The sequence below is a fragment of the Phocoena sinus genome, chromosome 2, assembly GCF_008692025.1.
Source record: "Phocoena sinus isolate mPhoSin1 chromosome 2, mPhoSin1.pri, whole genome shotgun sequence".
NCBI lineage: Eukaryota > Metazoa > Chordata > Mammalia > Artiodactyla > Phocoenidae > Phocoena > Phocoena sinus.
In genome coordinates this window covers 92,300,232-92,320,415 of record NC_045764.1, presented here as the reverse complement: position 1 = coordinate 92,320,415, position 20,184 = coordinate 92,300,232, and the positions used below count along the sequence as shown (strand labels likewise).

At 46.7% G+C, this 20,184-nt stretch overlaps 1 protein-coding gene across 1 annotated transcript in view; it reads right to left on the bottom strand.

Annotated features, from left to right (window-relative positions):
* Positions 1-20,184, bottom strand: part of EHD4 (EH domain containing 4) — an 89,024-nt gene that overhangs the window by 27,430 nt on the left and 41,410 nt on the right. The gene's annotated exons all lie outside the window — the stretch shown is intronic.

The window sequence follows — 20,184 nt, the reverse complement described above, 5'->3', positions numbered from 1 at the left end:
AGTGCCTTGCCTCGTGGCCAAGGTGATTAAAGAGCCTTTCATGCTGACAGATCAGGGAAGAGAATGTTTTGAGTTTATGAGAATCAGTTCCAGCTGGGCAGAATGCAACAAGGCCCAGGGTGCACACAGATCTGGGCGTGTGTGTGTGTGTGTGCATGCGTGCAGGTGAGCTTGCATGTGGGTGTAGTGTATGTATGTGTGCAGGTAAGAGTGTCCGTGGAGGGCACAGGAGTCGACACAATAATAGAACTGTCCCCATGATGCTCGATACATGTTAAAAATTCATCATTCAATTACAGACATTTTAATTCTATAAGACTTTCCAATGGAACTTTTAACAGTCTGGAACAAAACAGAGATGTAATCAGTCCAGTTGTTTAAAAATACACTTTCTATCGTTGCAAAAGGACCCCAAAGCTATATAGCTTTGCGAGCTGGGAAAGAGACTTTGTCCTGTGGAAGATCCCAGCTTGGCATTCCTGGCTCCACGTTCTGGGAACAACGGGGGGAGGCAGGAAGGAAGGGGCCCTTTCCACCCAATCAGAGGCTTCCGTCACAGCCCTGTGGAGACCGTGGTCACCATCCCTGCTGAAAAGACCCACCAGGAAACGGCATCTGAGGTTTCAGCAGTGGCCGCCTGGCTCAGGTAAACACAGGGCGGGGACCCTGAGGAAGCAAATTTGGTAGGCTATTTTTAATAGAACAACAGAAAAAAATGCTTCAGTTTCTTCCCAAAGCCAAGTTTCCTATTACGTGAGTTTTAAACAAAATGTGTGTCAATAAAAGGATGCAAGATAATGGAGGACATTCAGACCGAGGCCAGGTTCTCTCTGCCCTTGCCCTTAGTGCCCTTCTTGGGGTGGGCAAGGCCACAGCCCAGGACTCTGCTCAGACCTCTCCTCCTCTTTGGCGGGGCCCTGGCCTGCTCCTCCCAGAGCTAGCAGCTCCGTTGCAAGCAGGGCATTCATACCCCTTCCCCAGCACCTACGGTGTTGGTTTGTGTAACACCGGCCCCTCTCCCAGAGTTCCCCAAGGTGTCATGTCCATCTTTGTGTCCCTCCAGCACCTAGTCAGTTGTCCAGCACAGAATGTCCAGACAGCATTGAGAGTGCTGGCAGTGCCCTTAACTGCCCTTCCTGTGCCCGGGCTCTGTCCTTTGCCATCCAGCCCTCAAATGATCCTCGCCCCTTCTCAGAACTCAGATAATCTCCCCAACTGTGAGTCCCTGATTACTTCTAGAATAAATGTCTACAGAGTCTTGGCGACTAGCCCCAGCTTACCGGACCAGCCTTTTCTCACAGTTCTCATACTAAACTATCCTCCCCACCCCAAAAGCCACACTGGGCTCTTTGCTGCTCCTCCAAAGCATCCTGCAGTTCCCTGCCTCTGACTTTCTCTTCTGCCTGGGATGCCTTCCCTCTTTCCCATCACCAGTTACCCATCCCTCTGGGGCACTTCCCCGCAGGAGGCCTTCCCCAACCCTAGCGGAGCTGGACCTCCCCACCTCCGGAGAGGGTGTGTTCTCTGCCACAGCCTGTCCTCTAGATGAGACTGTCATCATGTCTAGAACCCAAAAGCCTAACGTAGAACACTGTACACTAAGTCAGCTTCCCTGTGACATATTCTTCCAGCATCAGTGATGTTTCTTTCATAACACTTATTCTCTATAATGATATATTTATTTGGTGATTATACGACCAAATTCTGAGGGCAAACAACACTGCTCATTCCGTTTACCACCTTACACCCAGGATCTACCACTGAACATAGTAGGTGCTCAATAAATATTCCTCAGAAAAAAAAATAAACTTAACCCAAGGCCTCACAGCTATTTCCCAGGGGAGCCAGGATTCAAACCCAGGGAATCTGATCCCAGAGCCTGCAATTTTATCCACTGCGTTGCACTGTGTGTACACCACGATGGTGGGATTAGAAGTGATTTTTATTTTCTTCTTTTCGTTCTTTTAAAAAGTAGTTTTTAAGTGTTTTATGATGAACATATATTATTTTTGTAATTAAAAAAATAAACATGGAAAAAATCATTGGCCCATATAGGACTGGGCTAGCAATATTATTGAGGTGGCATTCCCTTGCTTCTGTACTGGTGTTTACAACTAGGGTCTGGATTTCTAGTGCTTTCCAGCTTACTGCCATCTCAAGAAACCCTGCGGGTGGTGTCTTTGCTACACGCCCCGCTGTGGACAGAGGCAGCCCCCCTTCAGCTGTGCCCGAAGAGCAGCGGGAACACGCAGGTGTGCAATAAGTACGGACACTGCTCCTGCCTCCCTCCCCACCTCCCCTCTCATCTCCAGCCGGCTTTCTCCTCCTCGCAGCTGACCAGACACACAGTTGGGGGTGGGTGGCATGGGGGTGAGCTGATACTAAGCCCCTTCCCGGATCCAACAAGACTCTCAGAGAGGACGGACACCGCAGCCTCCACATCTGCACAGCAGTCACCTCTTTTTGTGGAGGTTCAATGTGTGTTCCCCTCAAAGTTTTCAGACGGTGATGGTCACCGCTTGGAGAATGTAACTGGCTACAAGAATATCCCCACAGTTACAGAGTTCCCTGCCTCCCCGTGCCTGGCCTGAGGGTGGTCTGGCCACTGAACACACCACATTTTAAATTAAACCAAGGACCGAGCCTGTCCTGGGGTGGGCTTGGTGTTGTTTATCCTCTAGCTTCTCTTCCCACTCCTCTCCCTTTGGAATTTAGTCCAAGACCTTGTGAATTAACTTTTCTGTGCCTGTTTCCTCCTAAAATAAACAAGCTAGCCCCACAGCCTGTCTCTCCTTCCTCTGGGGGATGTTGTGAAGATAACGATGGGGCAGATGGTGCCACGTGACCCCGAAGAGCCCATGGTGCCACGTGACCCCGAAGAGCCCGCACGTCACGAAATCACAGCATACCATGGACAGATGGGGAACTGAGAAAGGCTCTACCTGAACATTTAGCACGGTGAACGTGGCTGCTTCTGGTCATGTGACCAAGCCAAAGGGAAAATTGGGTTTCATATTTCATTTTCCATTTCAGGTTAAAAATTAGGTTAAGAAGCAGGTCTGAGCCCTAGAAAAAGACAGCAGTAGTACACGGCATTTGAGGCTCTTTGTTGGAGAGAGAAGTTGGTGAAAATCTACTAGGAAAAACCTACATGTCCTGGAGCCTGGTTCAGCCACTTCACTTTACATGGCCTCAGTTTCTACATCTATCAGATGGGTCAGATGATCAATATGGATTCCTTCAAATCTTAAAGATATATACGGTGGTTCTGAATATCAAGCTTTTCTGAAACAAAATGTCAAATTCTCAGGAAAATCCATTTAGTGCCTATTAGTAGATACCATCAAGTTCCATTACCAGCATAAGAATGTAAAACCAGCTGGATGGTTACAGGAATGTTCAGTGACTAACTCTAGGGGATAAGATTAGCAAGGAACACGTTTCATTTTATTATATTCATTCCACTGGACTCGTGTGCTATGGCATCTTGGGCTGATCCGAAGGTCCTTGCATGTTTCCATAGCAGCAGTTAGTTGCCCTGAAAGATTAATGTCCTTGCCATTGAATTCCAAACTCCTCTATGCTGAAAGAAATTACCAGAGGAAAAGTCACAGAATTTGAGACTTTCAAGGATGCTGAGGAAGTCATCAGATTCAACCTTCTAATACCATAATTAATAGAATCCAGGAATCAAGTGTCATGCACGTGGAAATTGCCCCTTCCTGATTTTCAAGTGGGCTTTGTGCACCTCAGGGAAGAAGGTCTCGTACAATACGTCTATAAATCAGACAAAGGCAGTCTGTACTTGTACTGGATTTTCTTGAGGCAAAATGCCAATGGTATATAGACTCCACCCAAGTGTGATGAGGCCAAATATTTACAAACAAGGCTTCAACTTGGACAATGCCTCTTGTCATTTTGTGGTTCAGAAGGGCAAACAGACAATGTTTCTTCAAGTCATAATTTTCCGCAGAGAAATGTTAAACCCAGAGGGTGACAACTTTGGATCAACAAATGACTTGCAAGTGACCTCTGACCCGACCCCCTGCCCTGCCCTGTTTCTCCTTTTAAACATTCCCAGCGTGCAGTGAGTGTTCTGTGAGCATTTGGACAACAGCCAGTCAATGAACACCAGCTCCAGCAACTAAGTTATCAGCTAACCCACTCCGAAAGCCAAACCATTACTCAGAGATAGTTACTTCTGAGATTATGTCACAGATAGGAAGACAGATCAAGTCAGGGGGGACCAGGTAAGCCCACATTGGGGTCTTTATTTAAAAAAAAGACTCATTTATTTAATTAAATGAAAGTCCATGTAGTTACCAACAGTATTTCAAAATGGTCAAATATCTCCGGAAAGGAACTGCTTTGAGAAGATCTGTAAATATGAAAAGATGCTCAACCACAAGAACAGTGAGAAGTGAAATTAGAATTATAATGAGATGCCATTCACCTATCAGACAATGCAAAGATAAAGCGAAGATGAAAACAAAATCGGTAATGCCCTAAATTGGGGAGGATGTGTGGAGACAGGCACTTCTGTATTGTTGGTGGGAATGTAAACGGGCACATCTTCTAGAGAGGGCATTCTGGCACCAGTTAACACAGTAAAAAGACCACAGTTCCTTTTGATCCAGCAATGCCACTGCTAGGAGTGCATCTTAACAGTTACACGACTGTGCAAACTGTATATACTTGCACTGTATGTGCAAAACTGTCTGTATTCTGTGGCACTGTCTGTAACAGTAAAAGATTAGAAACCGGGCTTCCCTGGTGGCGCAGTGGTTGAGAGTCCGCCTGCCGATGCAGGGGACACAGGTTCATGCCCCGGTCCGGGAAGATCCCACATGCCGCGGAGCGGCTGGGCCCGTGAGCCATGGCCGCTGAGCCTGTGCGTCCGGAGCCTGCACATCCGGAGCCTGTGCTCCGCAACGGGAGAGGCCACAACAGTGAGAGGCCCACATACCGCAAAAAAAAAGATTAGAAACCGTCTGAATGTCATCCATCCAAAGGACACCAGCTATGAATTCTGGCACAGCTATATGATAGAATACGAAGGAGGCAGCTCTAAAGTCCCGACCTGGCTGCGCTCCAAGATTTACTAAGTGGAAAAATCTTGGTGCAGAGCAGTGAGCAGAGGACCTTCTTACTCAGAGGAAGCCCAAGAGGCTGCTGCTGGGTTTTGCTCTAGGAGAGGAACTGGGAACGTGGATGGGACAAATGTTCTTCACCATTTAACTGTCACTTGAATTTTTCATCTCAACACGTGCACACATCCACACAAAACGGTGGTACTTCCGAAGAGTACCTGAGACAGGCGAAACGCTGAATAAGTGGTCTGACTTGTGCTTTGCATCGTGATTTGGATTCGAACAGGGGATGGTTTTGAGAAAGAGACGAAAAGAATCCTGATGAATTGGAGGTTTCTAGAGGAAAGGGTCACGGCACATGTGAGAAATACCCCCAGACACCAGAAAGAGGATTATGGCAAAAAGAACTGGAAACGTGACAAGAGTGGGGGCCCTTGACACGAGAGGGCACCTCCTCTGGGTCATTCTCTGAAGCAGGTTCCCCGCAACGGCATTGCGTGGCTGCATTCTCTCAGCACCCTTTCTACAGATCTACTGTCATGTCTATTGTGCTCTCTGCCGTCAAACTTGGAAAACCTACCAAAATGGACTTGAGCTGTGTCCCACGTCCCTTTCACCAGTGTGAAAGGATAGGGCGGAGGATGTAAGTGGTGGAGGGTGAGATCTACTCTCTGGGGTAATTCTGGGGCACTTGGCCGAGCTGACCCTGCGATCCTGGTGGGTCTTTTGGGGACCACCCCAGTTCCAGGAAGTGAACAAGACTACCATCACCAACAGTTCTTCAATACGACTGTATGCCAAATGGCCTGTACATGTTATGTCGCCTTATCTTCCAAGAACTGGGGTGGGGGTGGGTTTCCTCACTTTATAAAAGTGTAAACTGAGGCTCAGAGGGTCCCACAGTAAGGTAGGGGTGCTGAGATTTGAGCTCAGGTCAGCCTCCTCCAAGGGCCCACAATGATAGAAAACAAAGATGCCCTGAAAGCGCCGCTATTTTCAGCATGTTTCTACGTCCACTAGCTGGAGATGCCTCCCCACCAGCACGGGCACCTGAACCTGCCCTCTGTCCACTCTGGGTCCTCTCACTCTGAGCATGTTTCAGAGCTAATGCCCATGGACCACTTAGGTATTGACATGATTTTACAGAGGGGGAAACTAAGGCTCACAAAGGTGGAATAACTTGCCCAGGTCACCCAGCTGGTCAGTGGAAGAGCCAGGGAAATGGAAAAATGTCCCAGGCCAGTGTTTCTCATATGATACTGCTCTTCTGCCACCTAGAACCCTGCATTTACAATCGATCACTCCTATCCTCCAGTCTGGGGGGGGCCCCCATGGGTGCACAGTGATGGTAGGGCAGAGAGCTTTTGCCATACATAACATTAGGGATGGAGGTTATATAACAAGAATGTCCCCATTATAGCAGTGAAGTTATTAAACATTTGAAAATATAAATGAGAATCTTTAAAAAAATCTCCTTATTTTTCTCTAGAGGTTCTAAAAACCCTAACTTCCAAAGAAGTCTAGAATGGTTTGGGGGTGCTCCTATATGGAGTGAACGCACAGGCAGAGGACAGCAGTGTCAGGCCAGGAGCCCCTGTCAGATGCTCACGAGGCTAGAGTCACCTGATTACCTGGTGACCACTGTGGGGTGAAGTTACCTGTCGAAGCCCTCACCTGGGAAGATGTTGGTTACTCACAGATCCCGGCCCAGCGCTGCGCTGCCTCTCACCCCACCCAAAGACCACCCCCGACCACTTACATCCTCCACCCTATCCTTTCACACTGGTGAAAGGGACGTGGGACACAGCTCAAGTCCATTTTGGTAGATTTTCCAAGTTTGTGATCATCTCTTCTTTCACCTGGTTTGGAGGTGGCAGAGAGCATAGGAGTGGGCAGGCTCAGCACTACCCCAGATTCCTAAAAGTGGGGACCTCCTGCACCAGAACCCCTGGACACGCAGTTTTCTGCATCTCACTCCAGATCCCCCAAATTGTGCTTGAGGCCAGGAAATAGCACATTAACAAGTTCCCTGGAGCCTGAGAATCACTGCTCTAGGGCTTCAGTGCATCATTTACAGGGTAGAAGGGGAGCAGAGGGGAGACGGTACCTGAGAACAGGTATGACAGAAGAAGAAATGACAGCGACAACCTGGCATCAAGGGAAGAGAAAGCCAACCATCCACCAACCAAATGAACACACAGAAACTGAGTGGCAGAGCCGGGCTGGATCTGTGACTGCCCAGTGTGAGAACACCTGGCTGTTCACAGAGATAATTCTGGGCAATCAAGAGAAGGTTAAAAAAGATAATCCTTCTGTTCCTCTTAGAATAAAATCTGCGTGCTTCCCTAAGGCCAACAGCTCCCACCAGCAGCCCCTCCTGACCTCACTGCTCACCACCTCCTGGCCACTCCCCAGCCTCCAGCCTCCCCTGACCTGCCCGCTCCCTCTGGCCTTTGCCTACAATGCCCTTCCCCCAACTCTCTGCCAGGCCAGCCCCTCCATTCTGTAGGTCTGAGCTTAAATGCCACCTCCTCGGAGAGACCCCCTCTCACTACCCATCTAAAGTAGGACCACTCAGGACTTCCCTGGCGGTCCAGTGGTTAAGACTACACAGTGCTTCCACTGCAGAGGGTGCACGGGGTCGATCCCTGGTCAGGGAACTAGGATAAAAAAAAAAAAAAAAAAAAAGGACTACGCTTGCTGTGGGACTCTGCAATTGTTTCCTTCAAGTTTTTGTGTCAACTTCATTTGTTCTGCATTTTAGCTCATCCATCTACCTCAACCGCCCCCCTCCATCCCCGTATGTTTCAGGAAGCAGCAACAGGGTCTATCTTGGTGCTGTTAACACTAAAGCACCTGGTATCTGACACACGGTATGTGCATGAGCAATGGACCAAGAGGACCTAGCAGAGCATGGTGCAGGGTGGACATCCAACGTAAGGAAGCTGCTTCTTCCTCTTCCCACTACCCTTTTTTTTTTTTTTTTTTTTAAGGATTTTATTTATTTATTTGGCTGTGTTGGGTCTTCATTGCCGCACACGGGCTTTCTCTAGCTGCGGTGAGCAGGGGTTACTCTTTCATTGCGGTGCATGTACTTCTCATTGTGGTGGCTTCTCTTGTTGCAGAGTAAAAGCTCTAGGTGTACGGGCTTTAGTAGCTGTTGCACACGGGCTCAGTAGTTGTGGCTCACGGGCTCTAGAGCGCAGGCTCAGTAGTTGTGCTGCACGGGCTTTGTTGCTCCACGGCATGTGGGATCTTCCCGGACCAGGGCTTGAATCCGTGTCCCCTGCATTGGCAGGCGGATTCTTAACCACTGCGCCACCAGGGAAGTCCCCCACTACCCTTGGAATGAGAATGCAGGGCAGCATGTACTATCTTTCCCAAAGACTACTACCAAAAACCACTAAAGGAAAAAAAACCAGGAGGTTTGGTGTGTATAGGGGAGAAGTGTCAGTTATGTGGAAATGTGCCCCATGTGGTACCTTTCCCCACTGCTGTCTTCTCAGTGTGTGTGTGTGTGTGTGTGTGAGAGAGAGAGAGAGAGAGACAGAGAGACAGACAGACAGACAGACAGACACGGGCAGAGGTGTTTATGTCATTGCCTCTTGTGGTTAATATCCCGTCTGAGGGTTGACTGGGCTCAGCTGGGTGGGTCTCGATTGGGGTCTGCCATGAGGTGAAAGTCAGGTGGCAGTTGGGGCTGGAATCATCTTAAGGCTCAACTGAGCTGGTCCTCCACGGCTTTGCTCCTATTTCAGCTGGGCCAGTCAGAGGCTGCCTGAGCCTCTCGGCTGCTCCATGTGACTAGCTTGGGCTTCCCTCACAGTATGGTGGTCTCAGGGCAGCTGGACTTTTAAAATAGTGGTTGGTTTCCCGAGAATAAACATGCCAAGAGCTCCAGGTGGAACCTTCAGGGCTTCTTATGATTTAGACATGGGAAGTCATACAGCATCACTTCTGCTGAATTCTACTGATCAAAAAGTGAGCCAGAGGCCATCCCAGATTCAAGGGCATGAATACTGGAAGGCATGGTTCATGGTTGGCAGAGGTGGGAGCAAGAGGCATCTTTGGAGACTGGCTACCACGCTAGCTATAGGACTGTGGACTTAATTTCTTTGTGTCTCAGTCTTCTCTCCTATAGAATGGGAGAGCAGTTCCTACCTCAATACAGCTTTTGTAAGGAGCATATGAGTTAATAATATATGGAAAACACTTAACAAGGCACCGTGCAAGTGTCAGCTATATTATTAGCACTCAAAAGAGTAAGGAGCAAACCTTTTCTCTAATTAATCTCTGCATCCCAATGTCTATGAAATGTTTTATGATCATGAGCTGCTCTCTATGGGAAGTAAGAGAAGTACCCTTTCTCCAATTAAAAAAAATTGTTTTTTATTTAAAAGTCTAGGTTGGTTTAAAGTCTGGGTAGAAGCAGTCATTTCTCACGATCGAGTATGCATTTAAGGTATTAACAAAAACTAAAGATATCTTCCAGGGCTTGGCAAATGCCATTCTGAGTCACGGTCATGACGCACTCACAGTAGGGGCAGAAGGAGCTACACTCATGGTGTGGAATTTCCTGTGGCACTGGCGGAAAAGGAGTCTGAATGTGTTTGTCAGCAAACTTCCCCGAAACAAAAAGAAAGCAGGATTTCCTGTTGGAGGCCCAAGAAGCGAGTGATGTCCAGGACCTCACAACCCAACCTCAGACCGGCCTTAGCTCTGGCCAGAAAACAGGGTCTGCCAACACATTCATCAGCACTCAGTCCCAGGCACTGGGGATTGCACCCTTTTCTGTTGCTGCCAAATTCAAACAAAGCTCAGAGACAAGTCATTGAGCTCAAGCTCTAAATATAAAAATGGCTTCATGATCCGAGCCTGTGGACATAAGCAAGTTCTACTCCTCAGAATTCCTACAGAATTCTCTACCATGTCATCCTCTACCTCATACTCCTCAGTATTCCACGCAGCCTCCAGGATAAACCCAGTCTCCTGACGTGTGCATCCACCCGCCACATACACACACTCCAGCCACAGGCATGACTCACATTCCTCCAAAGGGTTCTGAGCTCACACATCTTCCCGTTCTTGCAACCTCCTTCCATTGTCTCAAGGAGAATAACAATAGTTAGGGGAGCCAGGTTATCTTTCCCTTGACTGTGCACCAGACAGGTACCGTGACAAGATGTCACATCAACTCACTTTATCCTCACCTCATCCTGTACGGCCCTGACCTTGCGGGTTGATGAACTCATGCATTTACCTGGAGTCTCTGATCAAGGAGAGCTGCATCATAAGGTCTGACATACAGATCAATGAAATAGAATTGAGAGTCCAGAAATAAACCTCCACATTTATAGCCAACTGATTTTCAATAAGTGTGCCAAGACAATTCAGTGGGGAAAGTACTGTCTTTTCAACAAATGGTGCCGGGACAACTAGATACACACATGCGAAAGAATGAAGTTGGGCCCTAAAGTCACACCATATACAAAAATTAACTTAAAATGGATTAACGACCTAAATGTAAGTGCTAAAACTATAAACCTCTTAGAAAAATATAGGAGTGAATTTTCATGAGCTTGGGTTAGGACAAAAGCACAAGTGGCAAAAATTTAAACAGATAAATCAGACTTCATTAAAATTAAGAACTTTTAATGCTTCAGGTTAGACCATAAAGAAAGTGAAAAGACAACCCAGAAAATGAGACAAAATATTTGCAAGTCATATATTTGACTAGTACATAGGACATATAAAGAATGTTAAAACTCGGGCTTCCCGGGTGGCGCAGCGGTTAAGAATCCGCCTGCCAACGCAGGGGACACAGGTTCGAGCCCTGGTCCAGGAAGATCCCACATGCTGCAGAGCAACTAAGCCCGTGTGCTATAACTGAGCCTGTGCTCTACAGCCCGCAAGCCATGACTACTGAGCCTGCATGCCACAACTACTGAAGCTCACATGCCTAGAGCCCGTGCTCCGCAACAAGAGAAGCCACCACAATGAGAAGCCCGCACACCGCAACGAAGAGTAGCCCCTGCTCGCCACAACTCGAGAAAGCCTGCACACAGCAACGAAGACCCAACATAGCCAAAAATGAAAATAAATAAATTAAAAAAATAAAGAATGTTAAAACTCAACAATTAAAAGACAAATAATCCAATTAAAAACGGGCAAAGCCTCTATATATACATTTCTTCAAAGAAAATACAGAAGTGGCCACAACGCACATTAAAAGATGCTCAACATCATTAACCATTAGAGAAATGCAAATTGAAACCACAGTGAAATACCCCTTCATACCTATGAAGATGGCCCTAAGCAAAATGACAGTGTTGATGAGAATGTGGAGAAACTGGAAGCCTCGTACACAATTGGTGTATGAAAATATAAAATGATGCAGTCACTTTGGAAAACAGTCTGGCAGTTTCTCAAAACATTAAATACTGAGTTACCATATGATTCAGCAATTCTGCTCCTAGATTTATACCCAAGAGAATCAAGAACATACGTTTTCTCACTCTCTTTTGTTTTTGCCTGCGCCCTGTGCCATGTGGGATCTTAGTTCCCTGACCAGGGATCGAACCCACCCATGGCCCCTGCTGTAGAAATGCAGAGCCTTAACCACTGGACCGCCAGGGAAGCCCCAAGAATGCACATTTTCACAAAAACTCATACATGAATGATCGTAGCAGCATTATTCAAAATAGCCAAAAAAAGTGCAAACGACCCAAATGTTCACCAACTTATGAATGAATAAAAAGTGGTACAGCTGTACAATGGAATTTTTATTCAACCATAAAAAGGAATGAAGCACTGTTTGACTCAGATGAACCTTGAAAACATTATGCTAAGTGAAAGGAGCCAGACACAAGGGCCACATGCTGTATGATTCCATTTATATGAAATGTCCAGAGTAGGTAAATCCAGAGACAGAAGGTAGATTAGTGGTTGCCAGGGTCTGGGGGGAGGAGAACAGGTAGCGATTGCTAATGAGGACAATGTTTCTTTTTGGGGTGATGAAAATTTTCTAAAATTCATTGTGGTGATGGTTGCACAACTCTGTAAATATACAAAAACAAACAAACAAACAAACAAACAAACCCACTGAATTGTTCAGAGAGAGAGAGAGAAAATGCAGATTTTTTAAAAAAGGGGAAGAAGAGTCCCTTCCCTTAGCAGCTTTGCTGACAGCCTACTTCCCATACTCCACTTCTTGTTCAGAACTCCTGTAATGCACAGGGTCAGAGTGGCTTGTTTGCAGGTCCATCCACCCCAGCCAAGGGTGTGCACCAGGGCCAGGGGCTGTGCCTCATTCCTTTTGAACCCAGGACAGTACTTGGCACCCAGCAGGCAATCAGTATAAATGTGTGTTGAATGAATAGTCTCTAGCACGCCCCTACTATTACCCACTGCTTTTTGTACCATCAGTTCTAAAATAAAGGAGTGCCAAAAAGATCACACACACAATATCTGTCCATTATTTTAAAATTCTTTTTCCACCAAATATTTTTTAAACCAGATGATCAACTAGTGTTGTCCCTTTTCCACTTCGAGAGAGACAAGTGATTTCAAAAGTTAAAAGCTAATTATCAATAAAACGACCAAGGTACGGGGAAAAAAGGTAAAAACACTTAGCCAAACACAGCATATTCAGTCCCTGACCAACAAATTCCACATTTCAAATAACTTGACAAAAATTTCCCCTACTTTGAGACAGAAGACTTTAAGAGGCAAGAAACCGGTACCAACCAATATTAAATTCAGCCTTTGAAAACTCTGGCCTGTACCACCACCACCACATTGAGATGGTGAGAGTAATAATAACAGCTAACATTTACTGAGCACTTACTATGTGCTACGTCGGGTATTATTTTCTGCTTTCTAGGTATTAACTCAGCTACAACAGCATTATGTGGTAGGTACTATTATTACCCTCATTTCCCACAGAGATTCACAACTTTCCCAAGGCTGCATGGCTGGTAGATGGCTGAGCTAAACTGGAACCCAGGAAATCCAATTCTCCTGCCCGCGTGTTTCTCGCTATATGACATAGGACAGCCCACAGGGACTTCAGTCCCTTGACTGGACCTAGGAAAGCAACATGTTTGACTCTGGGTTTACAGACTGAATAGTGTAGGTTCCAAAAAAAGGCCTCAGAAAAAAACATGAATATGCAGGAATTGAAATCCATGCGTGAATATCTGATACTTGAAAGTCTACTCTTTTATATATCCTTTATATATCAGGTGGAAAATATCTGAATAGACAACATGGTCAGTCAAAACCTGCAAAACCTTGACCTGCCTACCTCTGCATGGCTGCCGCCTTCTGAACTTTCAGCCACAGGCCTCCGCCACCTTCCGAGACTGTGGTCCTCCCACCTCACCCCTTCTCATTGAGCTCAATGCCTTATCTATTTCCTTCCTGGCACTCATCACTATTTACAATGATTTTATTCATTTGTTTACCTGCTTTTCTTGTCTGACTCTCCCATCAGAATGTAAATTCCATAAGGGCAGTGACCATGTCCATCTTTTTTGCCTAGTGTTTGTTGAATGGATAATAATTCTCTATGTAGGCGACAGCTTTCTTTCAGAACAATTTGGTGCATCAGTGACTGGCTAGATGACCACACTAGGCTGTAGCAACTTCAAGGCAGGGGCGGTACCTTGTTCATCTTTATGCTCCCAATTCCTAGCTTAGTACCTGGTACACAGGAGCTCATTGCATCTCGACTGAACTTGTTCATTAATGAACTGCTGTCAACGTGGAGGGCAGTCTCTATTGGAGTACCTCAAGGCTCCACCTTGGGTCCTGTCTGCTCAACTTCTGGATCCAAGGGCGATGGTAGAAGGGCATGCTGATGAAGCCTGGGGATGCCTTAAAGCTGGGAGGAGCTGCTGTGGACAGGGAGAGGAGCTAAGAGAGCCTGAACAGTCGTAAACCCAAAACCCCAGAAACAAGACAAAAAATTAAGAAACCCTGTACCAGGGTGGGAGGAGGGAGAATTAGATGAAGATAGTCAAAAGGTAAAAAATTCCAGTTATAAGATAAATAACTACTAGTGATATAATGTACAACATGATAGAGATAATTAACACTGCTGTATGTTATAAATGAAAGTTGAGTTCTCATCACAAGGAAAAGAATTTTTTCTATTTCTTTAATGTTGTATCTGTGTAAGATGATGGATGTTCATTAAACCTATTGTGTAACCATTTCATGATGTATATAAGTCAAATCCTTATGTGGTACCCCTTAAGCTTATACAGTGCCATATGTCAATTCTATCTCAATAAAACTGAAAAAAAACCAAAAACCAAAAAACCACCCTGTACCAACCACAGGATGGGGAGGCAGGGACAGGAGTAGCACCTGTAATGAGGGTCACATGTCCAGTGAGCTCAGGTGACCGCAGTCTGAGATGCTGGGATGGTCCTGAGCCGTGTCTGTATTGGGTGGTGGTGAACAGAATGAAGGAGGGGATAGTGCTGCCTCGACTCCCCCTTTATTTAATGATTACTTCTACTCTTATTTATAATACTACCCAAGGAAGGCCTGAACTTCTCCTGGGGTACTCGGCAGGCACGGCAGGCCCCCGTCAGAAACTCTGTGAAGTCCAGCCTTGGGCTGTGTGGTCCACCTGAAGTACAGGAAGCACCTGCCGTAACCACCTGGCCCTGGGAGCCACTGGCCTCTTCAGCCTCCAGCTCTCAGCTCTCCAGGTGCTTCTCAGAAGAGCCTCTGCTGCTGTTGGACCTGGCTAATATCTCGCTCCAAGCCTTCTCACTCTTCTAGGGAAAAAGACTCATTCCTCCGTGTATGTGTGTTTTCCGCTCTAGTCCTCCCTGTTCCCAAAGCACAAGAGGGGAAGTCACTCTTATCTGGACCTTTCTAAATGATCTCTCTCCTGTCTTGCACAGCCTTCAAAATCCGGTCTTTTGTCTTTCAAGCTCAAGAAATGTGTCAGGTAGGTGTGTTTGGACTTCCCTGATTACAGTTTTTGTCATCACTATTTTTTTAGCATCTTTTTTTTTTTTTTTTTTTTTTTTTTTTTATGATGTACGCGGGCCTCTCACTGTTGTGGCCTCTCCCGTTGCGGAGCACAGGCTCCGGACGTGCAGGCTCAGCGGCCATGGCTCACGGGCCCAGCCGCTCCGCGGCATGTGGGATCCTCCCGGACCGGGGCACGAACCCGCGTCCCCTGCATCGGCAGGCGGACTCTCAACCACTGCGCCACCAGGGAAGCCCTTTTTAGCATCTTTAATGATTACCAGTTGGATTTCCATTCCCTGTTTCCTCTTCTGTCAATTCTTTTGTGATGTTATGTTTGGGCACCTCCACTGTGTTGGCATATCCTTGAAATGACCTGCTCACATGTACCTGTCAGTATTCAGATGCCTTTTTTATTCTTGAGTGCTTTCCTTAATGCTACCAAAATCAGGAGGACATAAGGATGTCTATATGTAAATGTTAAGACATTAATCAATGATTTTGAAGCTAATGTTATGGCCTGTTACGTTATTTGAAGCACAGTTAGATCTTTTCTGTTTCATTCATTATCATCATTGATTGCTTTTACTAGCAGGACATTTTCTGCCCTTCTATTTTTCACTGTCTTCTCAGTTCTATTCACTGATTTATAATGAGAAAGGCTTATAGAGAGAAGGGCTTAAACATCAGAAGAAGATGCCCTTAGACTTTCATTTGACAAGCTGTTGGTCCTAGGTCCTAGGTCCGACCTGCTGGTAGATCTGTTGGAAAATTCAGATCAAGAGTTATTTAAATTTTTAAAAGGGAAAAATTGTACTATTTTTGTTATCAAAGTCAAGTCTGTTGAAGGCTACACAAAACCTCATGCTCTCAGGAAACCACAGGAATAATTACTTGCTGCTAAAATAGCACCTTCCAAATGCTTATGTGCTAAGTAGATGGACAAGTACACCAGCTGTCACATTAGAATTTTTCACAGTCTTCTCCTTGTCAGACAGGGACGTTATAATTGCAGCCAGAACCCAGAGGTTTGTACCGCACAGTTGGGAACACACTTGTGTTCATGCCAAGTCCAGAAATAAATCCTAGATGATGTTTAGGTTCAGCACGACATTAACAGTATTTTAGGAAGCAAACAGTTCAGGAGCCGGAATAATAAGAGATTGGGAATGAAAATAAGGATGTGTGGATAAATGTGCTCTTTTCTTATCACGTAGAGTCAAAAACCTGGACGCCATCATCAGGGCAAAGGACGTTCTCAAGACTGAACCTGGTCAGATTTCACCCACCCACTTCAAGAAAATAACTTAGAAAATCTTAAGAACTCAAACATTTCTTTATTGGCTACAAGAAAAGAATCAAGAAAAGCTTGTAGGAATTTTAGGTAGCTCTTACTTCAGTAGAATAAAGTTACTATTAAAAATATATCAGAATATTTTAATTCCTGCTTGATGGGAATTCTCTATGTCAGGCAAGAAAACTACAAGTTAGTATCTAAGCTCACCCTTCTGTTCCTAAAGATTTTCTGTTAACTATAATTAAACCAAGGAACGTCAGAAGGGTAATGGGTTTCCATATGGAGTAGTATACTAAAAATTGCTTCAAAATCAATTACCCTAGGGGGTTTTATTTATAGAACTCCCAAAGAGGAGATTTAGACAACATTTACTCCCCTCCAATGCTGACTATGCATTCTTGTTTCACTCTGGAGCATAGAGCAGGGACCTGACTTCCAGGGTCCATGTTAAGGACCTGCTGATGAGAAGGCTGTACTAAGACACATTCTAATTGGTAAAGGTCACTTCTAACATAAGAGTGGGTTTGCCATGTTTTGCCTCAAACCGAACACCCCAAAATACGAATCATCATGTAGAAATGTCAACTGTTTCTTCTGGTCACCTGTGACTTTGGCCAAGAGAAGAGCAATGTCCTCCGTGTAATCACACTTGCCCCCTCTACTCAGCACAGAGTAAAAAGGAAGCAGGCTTATGACGTCACGAGAGAGAAGAATGAACAAGGAAGAAGGGAGCCACAGGTAAGGGGAGGCACGTGACTGAACCCGGGTTCAGGATTCCTTCCTGGAGATATACCCTCACTAGGCCATCTGGTTCCCAGAGCTCGGGGTACCTGGGCAGTTCCCTGGGGGTGCCCAAGGGCTGCCAGTGATGACGAGGCCAGCTCCCCAGCTGAGGTCCCTCCTTCCCTGTTCGACCACCAGCAAAGTAGCACGACGCTCCACTGCCCCACCTGCCATCTGCCTCATCCCATGCAGATGGGGAGGACTCTGAGTGTGATGCAGTCAGCAGGTCTTCTTGGGGGTGCTCTGCAGTCACCCCATGCTCATCACCTCCTCCTGTAGCTGCACTGTCTGCCCAGCGTGTGCTCAGCCAGGGCTGCACAACCCTGCAGGCTAGAGGGTGGACTAGGTCCACATAGCGGCGTCAGCCTGCAGCCACTGCCTGAAGGACACATCCCCTCAGCTTGTTCTCCAAAAGCAGCACCTCGTTAACAGCTTTTACTCTGTCCAATCCCCGGATGTCAAGCCTGGTTGCCCATCTGCCCAGCAGCTGGGGAAAGAATTCTTACCATCGCTGTTAGGCTCCGCTTTCCCAGAGGAGCGAGGGCGAGGGGTTCCCTAGTCAGGGCTGGGCTCCTGTCTGTGCAGGACTGTGTGCAGGTTTAACTTAGCAAGTCCTAAATGAAGAGCACGCTGTAGACACACAGCAAGGGCTCAATACCCGGTGGCTGTTCTCATACTGCTATTGTGAATACACACTCCAAGGAGACGCTACATGTGTAAGAGGGACCTGCTTGATGAGACTCTGCCTGCTGAGGGTTAATCCATCAACTGCACTAAGGGACAAGAGGAGGGGCAGCAGCTGCCCCCTTCCTCTTTCACAGACGAAACACCCGTCAGGGAGGCAAAGTCCCACCAATAAGGTCAGTGGCGGATGTTTCAAATGTTCTGTGGGGTCACAGTTTGTCCCCGTGCCTCATCCAGTGTTGACACAGATGACTGGCGAAGGTGGTGCTGTGATTTAGGAGCTGGAGGGATGGAAGCAGACAGGAGCGTGTGTGAGAATGCAGCGCTGTTTGCAATAGTTTAAGCTGAAGCAGCTTTAAAACACTACACATTCTCTGGGGTTAATATTCTTTGGGGTTGAAACTGTCAGCTAAGTGACTCCAACCAGCCACGGTGCCCGAACACGGTACGGCACCTAAGCCTGGGGACCCTGGCCACAGTGCCCGGTGCTGCCATTGTTTGCCGCTCTGGGTCCTTCCCCATCAGCTGCTGTCTGTCAGGGCGGCAGGGACCAGCTGACTGGTTGGAACCATATGTGCTATTTCTGGGCATAGGATGTGAAGAAGGACATGCCACAGTAAGTCAGGATATGAGTCAGTTATTATAAAGTGTTAAAAAGAACTGTCTTCAAAGCATCCTGAGAGCATTACACCAGGCTAACTACTCTGAAGGAGCTATAGGTTGAAAGACACTTAGAATCACTAAGCCCAGGAGAAACCCTGAAGAACATGGATGATTAACATTGGTCAAAGGCCTGCCAGTGAAAAGGAATGGATAAGGCTGAAGCTAAAATCCAGAGGTCCTAAAATTTAGAGGCAAAAAGAAAATTTCCAGGACCACATATATCTCCAGCATACTTCCGTCAGACACGCAGAAGCAGTGGAAACATAGGCAGCTTGAAAAAGCTGTGGGACGTGGGTTTGCTTTATTTTCCTTTTAAAATAAAACACTGTATTTTTCAGAGCAATGTTTAATGGGGCCAAATTAATGGTCCTAAATTGGTTTTTAAAAAAATAAAAAATCTATTGGCACCGAGGTGTAAAGATACACAAAAGATGTCTCTCTGGAGTGCTGTATGCAAGAGGGAAAAATTATTAACCACACGACATCCACAAATCAGTTAAATAAATGACGTTATGCCCCTTTGATAGAATCTAAGAAGCTGTCAAAAGGAATAAAGTAATTTAAATATACTGGCATAGAATGATCCGTGATAGCTGTTATGGCAAAAAATCAAGTTGTAGCAAATGTGCATGGCAATCTCATTTCTGTTAAAAAAGGTATGTTTGTATATGCAGGAGAAAAAGTCACTAAGGGACTTCCCTGGTGGCGCAGTGGTTGAGAGTCTGCCTGCCGATGCAGGGGACACGGGTTCGTGCCCCGGTCCGGGAAGATCCCACGTGCCGCGGAGCGGCTGGGCCCGTGAGCCATGGCCGCTGAGCCTGCGCATCCGGAGCCTGTTCTCCGTGACAGGGAGAGGCCGCAGCGGTGAGAGGCCCGCATACCGCAAAAACAAAAACAAAAGTCACTAAGGAGCTGGAGAAAACCATTTACAACTGTTATTTTGTTCTTGGAGGCCTCAGGGAGGCCTAATGGCCCACTAAGTCCCTGAACGAATGGGTGAAGGCACAGCACGGTAGTTGGAGGCTGCAAAACCAGCATTTCTCAGATGGCATGAGAAGAGAGGGCTTATAGACATGGGGAGCCCTTTCTTTAACCCTGTCACGGGACCTCTGCTTTCTAGCTCCCAGGTGTGTCCTAGGGCCTGTGTAACGTTCTTTGGCTTCAGGAGTGGGGCAGTTCACTGGCTGGCCATAACCCCACTGCTCCTGTTCAGGGGCTGTAAACAGTTACCAGTGAGAAGTGACAGCAGCAACGCATCCACTCCAGCCTCTCCCTCCCAGCAAAGCCTCCAGGAACTGTCCTCTGTTTCAAGGGCCAGGGCAAGGGAACTTGACCTGCCACTGGGACCACAGGAATCCATCCTAGTGCCCTCCCTGTCAGGAATTTCCTCTCTGTAAGTAAACAGTCCTCTGGTCTGCTTCCAACAGCCCCTTTACCGGGAAGGTGGGGGAGATCGCAGGCCCATCTATTTAACCACAGTGCACGGGTCTGGAAACAGTACTGCCTCAGCCTTGTGTTGTGAAGGCTGAAGAAGCCCAGACGTCACTGTTCTTCACAAGCGTTTTCTATTCTCCACAAATCTCCTCTGAACGCCTTATTGTCTCTCCTTTCCCATCCCAGAGCTTCCCTTAGGTAATTCCTATTCATCCTCCAGATTCCGGCTCCAACGTCTCTTCC